Below are 10,601 nucleotides of genomic sequence, written 5' to 3' on the forward strand. Positions count from 1 at the left end.
GGGCACGTACTTGAATTAGGAATTTAGGATTGGGTTAGGATTCTAGTGTGTTGTCTAGGGTTACGCTTATATAATCCAAATATACTTTACACCCATGGAAATGACGATTTTCTAGATTCATTTAACATTGGTTTCTTGTGCATATGTAAAAATGGTCTCAATCTATCTCCAAAAAAATATGTGACCAAGTGTGAACAAAATCATATGTAATGTAATGTATGTAGTTATATGAGAAAGGTGTCTTTGGTTGTCACGAATTATTTGGAAATTAAGATGGTAGATTGTTATACTGTGTGATATAATGCTTTACCATTCTGGAAATAACTCTAAATTGTTTGCATATAGGTAGTTATTCATCAAAAAATATAGATGACATGTGACCAAATCAATGTGATTATGTGCTATCTGAAACAAAACAAATTTGTTAAATTTATAATTATGGTTCAAATTTCATTCTTTTTGTTATTTAGTTTAGTTTACTTTTTTTATGAAAGGCTTTATCGTCATATCTTCTTTCTGGTGAAAATAAAGCATATTCCATTTTATTTTATTTTATTCTATTCTATTCTATTCTATTCTATTCTATTCTATCCTATTCTATTCTATTCTATTCTATTCTATTCTATTCTATTCTATTCTATTCTATTCTATTCTATTCTATTCTATTCACAACACAACACAGGCGTCTATGTTTCTAACGTACATGGTTGATGATGACGGAGTTATATAAAATCAAGGCGCATACAAGTGACTGTACCCTGACATAATCCGATGTAAGTACACCCATTGTGTCCGTTTTCTCAATTTTCGAACACTTGCCGATCGAGTGACTACTATGTTATATTTATACGATCGCGTCTAGTGGATGATTTTTGTAGTCTAATATCGTACATTATAAATGGATCTATAGCCTTAACCCCAACGTTAATTTTGAGTGAACATTATTTATTTCTATTTGGAAATCTCTAGTGATTTGACGACTGATTTACCAATACCATGTAGGTATGTTAAATCACCGTATCTCTAACTAAACCATATAATGGAGAAGCTGTGGTCACTCACGCAGGAAAGCGGAAAACCAATTTGAGGAGACATTTCGGGTTACATCCTAATGTTATAATGCAACCACTTTTACCGGTTTATTTTAGGTGTTAGTAAAGTAACACCATTGATTGGTATAAGAGGCGAAATTGGTAGAATTCCTATAAGGATTAAGGCAACTTTCTCACTAATTAAATATTGGCACAGATTGTCTTTCTTACCTGAAAATTATATTCTAAAAAATGCACTTAAAGAAACAGTGTCTTCAAACTCAAGCTGGATAAAACATGTTAAAACAATTCTTGGACATGCTGACTCATCACTGAATTAACAAGATTGTTGAAAGAAAAATAAAAAAATAAATATATACAAACCTGGTATCACCAACTTAGTCATGTCCCAAAAAAACGGAAATTCAGGAAACAAACTAAGAACGTATAATTTGTTTAAAATGGAATATGAATTTGAAGGATATTTAACAGAAATTCGGGACTTCAATTTGAGAAGAATGGTTACCAAGTTTCGACTTAGTTACCATAATTTGGAAATAGAATCAGGCAGGAGAAAATTTCCAAGAATTGAGGCAAACTACAAATTGTGTAAAAAATGCAACACAGGTACTCTAGAAGATGAAGAACTTGATTTCATCCTTGACTGTTGCTTCTTCACTCAAAAAAGAAATACCCTCTTAGAAGACTGTAAATAACAAATGTGTAATACAGCTAACCGAAATGTAATATTCACTTGCATTATAAATAGTAGTACTGCACTTGCAAAATACTTAAAAAACACAATTTATAAAACTTAATTGTGATACGTATTTATATATACCCTTTAGTTTGTTTTGTTTGTAATTTTTAAACTTTTTTTTTATTTGTGTTTGTTTTTTATGATCTGTATCCTTACTATACAGCACCCATCGATGGTGCAGTTGTGTAATAAAGTTATTATTATTATTATAAGGGAGGTGGTTTTTTAATGTCATATATATAAAATATGGCACTCCAAAAATAAATTATCATCAAATAAGTTGATTATTAACCGAATGATTAATACTAAAACCATGTATTCATAAGAGATAAAAAGTGCTCATAACGATATCCTAAAATTAATTTCTATTACAAATAGTTAGCTTCTCAAGTCATATATACAATCAATTCAAAAGAAAGCACGAGATTGAGCGTCATTGAGTCTCTAAAGTAAGGTGTTATTGCTGCCTAACAGGTGATAACATTCTGTATCCATTCACCCAACTTAACCAATGATTTGCATAATCACTCAACTTGTGCAAATTTGACAGACACTAGTAAAGTGGTTATAACAGTGAAAACCCAATGTTTTATAAAAATACAAAAACATTTTTGGGACTGCGAGTGCCCATGAACCCCTTAATTCACTCTTTATGGAGCACCTTCTTCAGGACAAAACCATATACCTTATAGGTCTGCCCAAGAACGGGATTTATTTTTGCATTCTCTCAAGCATTTAAATAGAGACATCTTATAGATTTACGATATGGCTCAATGTCTGCACAAAACTCATCACCATACCATACGTGGCTAGTGCAGTTCACATACCGAATGCAAGAACTGAATTCAAATAAACCATATTTGACAGTGAAATCAGTATCATGTTGGTTTTCAAATTCTAACTTGATTTGCCCATACAATTCTCAACCAATGGCCAAAGCAGCTTTTTAAATGTTTGAATCAAATAACCAACTAGGACACTCTGGCTTTGATAATTTGCACCAGCACAAGTTCTGACATTGTATTGATGTGTTTATTTATGTCACATATTTGCTTAGCCTCTAGGTTACATACTACTGAACGTCATTAGGAAACATTCACAGAGTGGGTTATTTTGTAGATAAAATAATATGAGAATATGTGATGAATTCAGGTGTTCCTCCCAAGGTAATGACTACAGGTATTCCTTAAAGATAATGAATACAGGTGTTCCTCCAAGATAATGACGACATGTGTCCCTCCAAAGTAATGACTACAGGTGTTCATCGAAGGTAATGAGTACATGTGTTCCTCCAAGATAATGAATACAGGTGTTCCTCCAAAATAATGCATACAGGTGTTCCTCTAAGGTAATGAATACAGGTGTTACTTCTGGAATTACCCTGGAAGGAACACCTGTATTCATTACCTTTGGAGGAACACCTGTATTCATAAGGTAATGAATACAGGTGTTCCTTCCAGGGTAATGAATACAGGTGTTCCTCCAAGATAATGAATACAGGTGTTCCTCCCAAGGTAATGAATACAGGTGTTCCTCCCAAGATAATGAATACAGATGTTTCTTCCAGGGTAATGAATACAAGTGTTCCTTCCAGGGTAATGAATACAAGTGTTCCTCCAAGATAATGAATACAGGTGTTCCTCCCAAGGTAATGAATACAGGTGTTCCTCCCAAGATAATGAATACAGATGTTTCTTCCAGGGTAATGAATACAAGTGTTCCTTCCAGGGTAATGAATACATGTGTTCCTCCAAGATAATGAATACAGGTGTTCCTCCAAGATAATGAATACAGGTTTCCTCCAAGATAATGAATACCGGTGTTCCTCCAAGATAATGAATACAGGTGTTCCTCCAAGGTAATGAATACAGGTGTTCCTCCAAGGCAATGAATACAGGTGTTCCTCCAAAGGTAATCAATACAGGTGTTCCTCCAAGATAATGAATACAGGTGTTCCTCCAAGATAATGAATACAGATGTTCCTCCAAGGTAATGAATACAGGTTTTCCTTCCAAGGTAATGAATACAGGTGTTCCTCCAAGGTAATGAATACAAGTGGTCCTTCCAGGGTAATGAATACAGGTGTTCCTCCCAAGGTAATGAATACAGGTGTTCTTCCAGGGTAATGAATACAGGTGTTCCTCCAAAAGTAATGAATACAGGTGTTCCTTCCAGGGTAATGAATACAGGTGTTCCTCCAAGATAATGAATACAAGTGTTCCTTCCAGGGTAATGAATACAGGTGTCCCTCCAAAGATAATGAATACAGGTGTTCCTTCCAGGGTAATGAATACAAGTGTTCCTTCCAAGGTAATGAATACAGGTGTTCCTCCAAGATAATGAATACAGGTGTTCCTTCCAGGGTAATGAATACAGGTGTCCCTCCAAAGGTAATGAATACAGGTGTTCCTTCCAGGGTAATGAATACAGGTGTTCCTTCCAGGGTAATGAATACAGGTGTTCCTCCCAAGGTAATGAATACAGGTTCCTCCCAAGGTAGTGAATACATGTGTTCCTTCCAGGATAATGCATACAAGTGTTCCTTCCAGGGTAATGAATACAGGTGTTCCTTCCAGGGTAATGAATACAGGTGTTCCTCCAAGGTAATGAATACAAGTGGTCCTTCCAGGGTAATGAATACAGATGTTCCTTCCAAGGTAATGAATACAGGTGTTCCTCCAAAGGTAATGAATACAGGTGTTCCTTCCAGGGTAATGAATACAGGTGTTCCTCCAAGATAATGAATACATGTGTTCCTCCAAGATAATGAATACAGGTGTTCCTCCAAGATAATGAATACAGGTGTTTCTCCAAGATAATGAATACAGGTTTCCTCCAAGATAATGAATACAGGTGTTCCTCCAAGATAATGAATACAGGTGTTCCTCCAAGGTAATGAATACAGGTGTTCCTCCAAGGCAATGAATACAGGTGTTCCTCCAAGATAATGAATACAGGTGTTCCTCCAAAGGTAATTAATACAGGTGTTCCTCCAAGGTAATGAATACAGGTGTTCCTCCAAGATAATGAATACAGATGTTCCTCCAAGGTAATGAATACAGGTGTTCCTTCCAAGGTAATGAATACAGGTGTTCCTCCAAGGTAATGAATACAGGTGGTCCTTCCAGGGCAATGAATACAGGTGGTCCTCCCAAGGTAATGAATACAAGTGTTCCTTCTAGGGTAATGAATACAGGTGTTCCTCCCAAAGTAATGAATACAAGTGTTCCTTCCAGGGTAATGAATACAAGTGTTTCTCCCAAGGTAATGAATACAGGTGTTCCTTCCAGGGTAATGAATACAGGTGTTTCTCCAAAGGTAATGAATACAGGTGTTCCTTCCAGGGTAATGAATACAGGTGTTCCTCCAAGATAATGAATGCAGGTGTTCCTTCCAAGGTAATGAATACAGGTGTTGCTCCAAAGGTAATGAATACAGGTGTTCCTTCCAGGGTAATGAATACAAGTGTTCATCCCAAGGTAATGAATACAAGTGTTCCTCCCAAGGTAATGAATACAGGTGTTCCTTCCAGGATAATGAATACAAGTGTTCCTTCCAGGGTAATGAATACAGGTGGTCTTTCCAGGGTAATGAATACAGTTGTTCCTCCAAAGGTAATGATTACAGGTGCTCCTCCAAGGTAATGATTACAGGTGCTCCTCCAAGATAATGAATACAGATGTTCCTTCCAGTATAATGAATATAAGTGTTTCACCCAAGGTAATGAATACAGGTGTTCCTTCCAGGGTAATGAATACAAGTGTTTCTCTCAAGGTAATGAATACAGGTGTACCTTCCAGGGTAATAAATACAGGTGTACCTTCCAGGGTAATGAAACAGGTGTTCCTTCCAGGGTAATGAATACAAGTGTTCCTTCCAGGGTAATGAATACAAGTGTTCCTTCCAGGGTAATGAATACAGGTGTTCCTCCCAAGGTAATGAATACTGGTGTTCCTTCCGGGGTAATGAATACAGGTGTTTCTCCAACGGTAATGAATACAGGTGTTCCTTCCAGGGTAATGAATACCGGTGTTCCTCCAAGATAATGAATACAGGTGTTCCTTCCAGGGTAATGAATACAGGTGTCCCTCCAAAGGTAATGAATACAGGTGTTCCTTCCAGGGTAATGAATACAAGTGTTCCTTCCAGGGTAATGAATACAGGTGTTCCTTCCAAGGTAATGAATACAGGTGTTCCTCCAAAGGTAAAGAATACAGGTGTTCCTTCCAGGGTAATGAATACAAGTGTTCCTCCAAGATAATGAATACAGGTGTTCCTTCCAGGGTAATGAATACAGGTGTTCCTCCCAAGGTAATGAATACAGGTGGTCCTTCCAGGGTAATGAATACAGGTGTTTCTCCAAAGGTAATGATTACAGGTGCTCCTCCAAGATAATGAATACAGATGTTCCTCCGAGGTAATGAATACAGGTGTTCCTTCCAGTATAATGAATATAAGTGTTTCTCCCAAGGTAATGAATACAGGTGTTCCTTCCAGGGTAATGAATACAAGTGTTTCTCTCAAGGTAATGAATACAGGTGTACCTTCCAGGGTAATAAATACAGGTGTACCTTCCAGGGTAATGAATACAAGTGTTCCTTCCAGGGTAATGAATACAAGTGTTCCTTCCAGGGTAATGAATACAAGTGTTCCTTCCAGGGTAATGAATACAAGTGTTCCTTCCAGGGTAATGAATACAGGTGTTCCTCCCAAGGTAATGAATACAAGTGTTCCATCCAGGGTAATGAATACAGGTTTCCTCCAAAGGTAATGAATACAGGTGTTCCTTCCAGGGTAATGAATACAGGTGTTCCTTCCAGGGTAATGAATACAGGTGTTCCTCCCAAGGTAATGAATACAGGTTCCTCCCAAGGTAGTGAATACATGTGTTCCTTCCAGGATAATGCATACAAGTGTTCCTTCCAGGGTAATGAATACAGGTGTTCCTTCCAGGGTAATGAATACAGGTGTTCCTCCAAGGTAATGAATACAAGTGGTCCTTCCAGGGTAATGAATACAGGTGTTCCTTCCAAGGTAATGAATACAGGTGTTCCTCCAAAGGTAATGAATACAGGTGTTCCTTCCAGGGTAATGAATACAGGTGTTCCTCCAAGATAATGAATACATGTGTTCCTCCAAGGCAATGAATACAGGTGTTCCTCCAAAATAATGAATACAGGTGTTCCTCTAAAGGTAATTAATACAGGTGTTCCTCCAAGGTAATGAATACAGGTGTTCCTCCAAGATAATGAATACAGATGTTCCTCCAAGGTAATGAATACAGGTGTTCCTTCCAAGGTAATGAATACAGGTGTTCCTCCAAGGTAATGAATACAGGTGGTCCTTCCAGGGCAATGAATACAGGTGGTCCTCCCAAGGTAATGAATACAAGTGTTCCTTCTAGGGTAATGAATACAGGTGTTCCTCCCAAAGTAATGAATACAAGTGTTCCTTCCAGGGTAATGAATACAAGTGTTTCTCCCAAGGTAATGAATACAGGTGTTCCTTCCAGGGTAATGAATACAGGTGTTTCTCCAAAGGTAATGAATACAGGTGTTCCTTCCAGGGTAATGAATACAGGTGTTCCTCCAAGATAATGAATGCAGGTGTTCCTTCCAAGGTAATGAATACAGGTGTTGCTCCAAAGGTAATGAATACAGGTGTTCCTTCCAGGGTAATGAATACAAGTGTTCCTCCCAAGGTAATGAATACAGGTGTTCCTCCCAAGGTAATGAATACAGGTGTTCCTTCCAGGATAATGAATACAAGTGTTCCTTCCAGGGTAATGAATACAGGTGGTCCTTCCAGGGTAATGAATACAGGTGTTCCTCTAAGATAATGAATACATGTGTTCCTCCAAGATAATGAATACAGGTGTTCCTCCAAGATAATGAATACAGGTGTTCCTCCAAGATAATGAATACAGGTGTTTCTCCAAGATAATGAATACAGGTGTTCCTCCAAGGCAATGAATACAGGTGTTCCTCCAAGATAATGAATACAGGTGTTCCTCCAAAGGTAATTAATACAGGTGTTCCTCCAAAGGTAATGATTACAGGTGCTCCTCCAAGATAATGAATACAGATGTTCCTCCAAGGTAATGAATACAGGTGTTCCTTCCAGTATAATGAATATAAGTGTTTCACCCAAGGTAATGAATACAGGTGTTCCTTCCAGGGTAATGAATACAAGTGTTTCTCTCAAGGTAATGAATACAGGTGTACCTTCCAGGGTAATAAATACAGGTGTACCTTCCAGGGTAATGAAACAGGTGTTCCTTCCAGGGTAATGAATACAAGTGTTCCTTCCAGGGTAATGAATACAAGTGTTCCTTCCAGGGTAATGAATACAAGTGTTCCTTCCAGGGTAATGAATACAGGTGTTCCTCCCAAGGTAATGAATACTGGTGTTCCTTCCGGGGTAATGAATACAGGTGTTTCTCCAAAGGTAATGAATACAGGTGTTCCTTCCAGGGTAATGAATACCGGTGTTCCTCCAAGATAATGAATACAGGTGTTCCTTCCAGGGTAATGAATACAGGTGTCCCTCCAAAGGTAATGAATACAGGTGTTTCTTCCAGGGTAATGAATACAAGTGTTCCTTCCAGGGTAATGAATACAGGTGTTCCTTCCAAGGTAATGAATACAGGTGTTCCTCCAAAGGTAAAGAATACAGGTGTTCCTTCCAGGGTAATGAATACAGGTGTTCCTCCAAAGGTAATGAATACAAGTGTTCCTCCAAGATAATGAATACAAGTGTTCCTCCAAGATAATGAATACAGGTGTTCCTTCCAGGGTAATGAATACAGGTGTTCCTCCCAAGGTAATGAATACAGGTGTTCCTTCCAGGATAATGAATACAAGTGTTCCTTCCAGGGTAATGAATACAGGTGGTCCTTCCAGGGTAATGAATACAGGTGTTTCTCCAAAGGTAATGATTACAGGTGCTCCTCCAAGATAATGAATACAGATGTTCCTCCGAGGTAATGAATACAGGTGTTCCTTCCAGTATAATGAATATAAGTGTTTCTCCCAAGGTAATGAATACAGGTGTTCCTTCCAGGGTAATGAATACAAGTGTTTCTCTCAAGGTAATGAATACAGGTGTACCTTCCAGGGTAATAAATACAGGTGTACCTTCCAGGGTAATGAATACAAGTGTTCCTTCCAGGGTAATGAATACAAGTGTTCCTTCCAGGGTAATGAATACAAGTGTTCCTTCCAGGGTAATGAATACAAGTGTTCCTTCCAGGGTAATGAATACAGGTGTTCCTCCCAAGGTAATGAATACAAGTGTTCCTTCCAGGGTAATGAATATAAGTGTTTCTCCCAAGGTAATGAATACAGGTGTTCCACTCAATGTTATAAATACTGTTTGTTCCTCCCAAGGACATTCTTCCACTTGCTTGCAAAGACTGAACATGGGTATCAACACACATGATAGCTAAGTTTGGATATTCACCTTGAAGTCACATCATCACTGTACAAGATTATAGGTAATAAACTTGTTTTTATTTATTTACTTTATTCAGCCCTTCTATAATCATTCATATAGATTTATATAATAGGAGGATAATGTGTTAAAACTTCCAAGAAAGCTTTAAAGATGTAGATGAGTAGCACATTTTGTACTTCTCTCAGTATAGCATATACTGTGATAGACTCAATCCTCCATATTATTAACAAAACACAGTATTTCATGGGTAGAATACTTAGTTAGGGGGGCAGATGCAAGTGAAAATAAAGGAGCTGTAGAGATCACTGCTTACTAAGTTACTAGTGTCAGTCTTACAACAGAAAGGGGTAGGGGTGGGAGTGCGAGAATGTTATAATCAATGTGGCAGTTTCTGATTAAATGAATAGTCATGGAAAGTAAGGATTGATACCAGATATTAAATTATAGTTATTCAAGCCCAGTTTATGTATTTACGAAACTTACAAAGACAGTATGGATACCGGTACTATAAAACAAAGCCAACACATTTTTCTCTGCACATAAACTAAAATATAAGGAACCAGACCAGCATGCGTGGTAGTCACTAAGCAAGAAGAGAACTTGAAACTGAGCTTTTGTTGATTACTATAGTAACCCCACCAAATACATAGTTGTACCTTTAACAAAGCAACATCTATGCATTTTCTTTACTGTAGATATAAATAATTGTGTAAAGCACCACAGCGTTGTGGTTGACATGGATGTAACATGCAACTATATAGCAAGTTTACAGGAAATTTGAAAGTGTAAAACTGTAGCACTTTGAAACTTTATATAAAATGCGTACAGAATTGAGACATTTCAATTACCTAATAAGGAAGAAAGCAGAATAATATTTGTTCTATTAGCAGCGCATACACAAATGACAGAGGTGTAGTTTAATGATTCAGCATACAATCAATACAATTCTGGGTTTTCACACACTTATAGAGCAAATATCGTATTGAGGTAAAGTGATGTATACATGATGTTTACAGACGTCAAATGATTACACAATATAACAAAAGTTGTTTTTCTTTTTTTTTTGAAAAGCAAATAAGTTAACAAGCATAAAAGCAACCACGATTGGAACGCTGCAAGTTGTATCTTAGGATGGCAGAAAAAATGCCCACAGAGAATACAAAATTTGAGATTAATATTAAAATTTGTAAACTTTTTCACTGTGAACTTGTTCAAATAGATAACAGCCCAGCCTGATTACACTTGTAATATAAATCTAAAATTGTATTTTAGGTTTATTGAAGACCAAATGATCAGTTTCTTGTTCTATCCCAGTGATACCTGCTGAACTGGAAATCAATTAGAATGTTGAACGA

Source organism: Saccoglossus kowalevskii, chromosome 6, assembly GCF_978046115.1.
Source record: "Saccoglossus kowalevskii chromosome 6, keSacKowa6.1, whole genome shotgun sequence".
Lineage (NCBI taxonomy): Eukaryota > Metazoa > Hemichordata > Enteropneusta > Harrimaniidae > Saccoglossus > Saccoglossus kowalevskii.